The sequence below is a fragment of the Lupinus angustifolius genome, chromosome LG20, assembly GCF_001865875.1.
Source record: "Lupinus angustifolius cultivar Tanjil chromosome LG20, LupAngTanjil_v1.0, whole genome shotgun sequence".
NCBI lineage: Eukaryota > Viridiplantae > Streptophyta > Magnoliopsida > Fabales > Fabaceae > Lupinus > Lupinus angustifolius.
Genome location: NC_032028.1, coordinates 10631522 through 10632210, shown reverse-complemented (window position 1 = coordinate 10632210; position 689 = coordinate 10631522).

The window sequence follows — 689 nt, the reverse complement described above, 5'->3', positions numbered from 1 at the left end:
ATGAATTATATGTTTAAATATATTTTATGTCTGAGTGTGATATTCTGAGTAAGTCCACGCCGTCAATGAATTTATGTTCATTAGATGTCTTACTCTCTCTGCTGTATTGTTCTTGTTTTGTATATGTTTGCTATGCAGATGACCAACAACAGCACCCACATTCGCGGCTATCACTTCACGATGTCCCCGGCGGGACAATGGGCCAGTGATGGGCACCGATACACTTACACAGGCCCCTGCGGTCTGTCTTTGCACATGGAGTGCAACGGGTCATCGATGATGATCCCTCACCCTGACGCTTCCTTCACATTACCGCCAACGGGACTGATGTCTCCAGATGTAGGACTCCGACACCCGCCAGTCAGGAGTGATGGCGCGGTTCCCTCCCATGGTCATAGGACGTGGGCAGATTGTTTGGATGCTCCGTCATCCAGCAGAGCCCAGAGGAGCCGGGTTCTTGGAGGAGGTCCTTGCAAGAAGACTTCGGGTTTGAGAATGTCATCCCCACCAAATTATGCCACTGGGTTGTGGCATAACGAAGTGGAGGAAGAAGAGGAGGAGGACCCAAGTGAGGGGTCCAGCATTCCTGGAATCTTCTGAGTCAGCTTGGGGCCAGTCAATGTCCTCTTTTTGTTTTTGATGGGGGGCTATGTATCTGGTGATTTTGTATATGTTAGTGGCGATGTAGT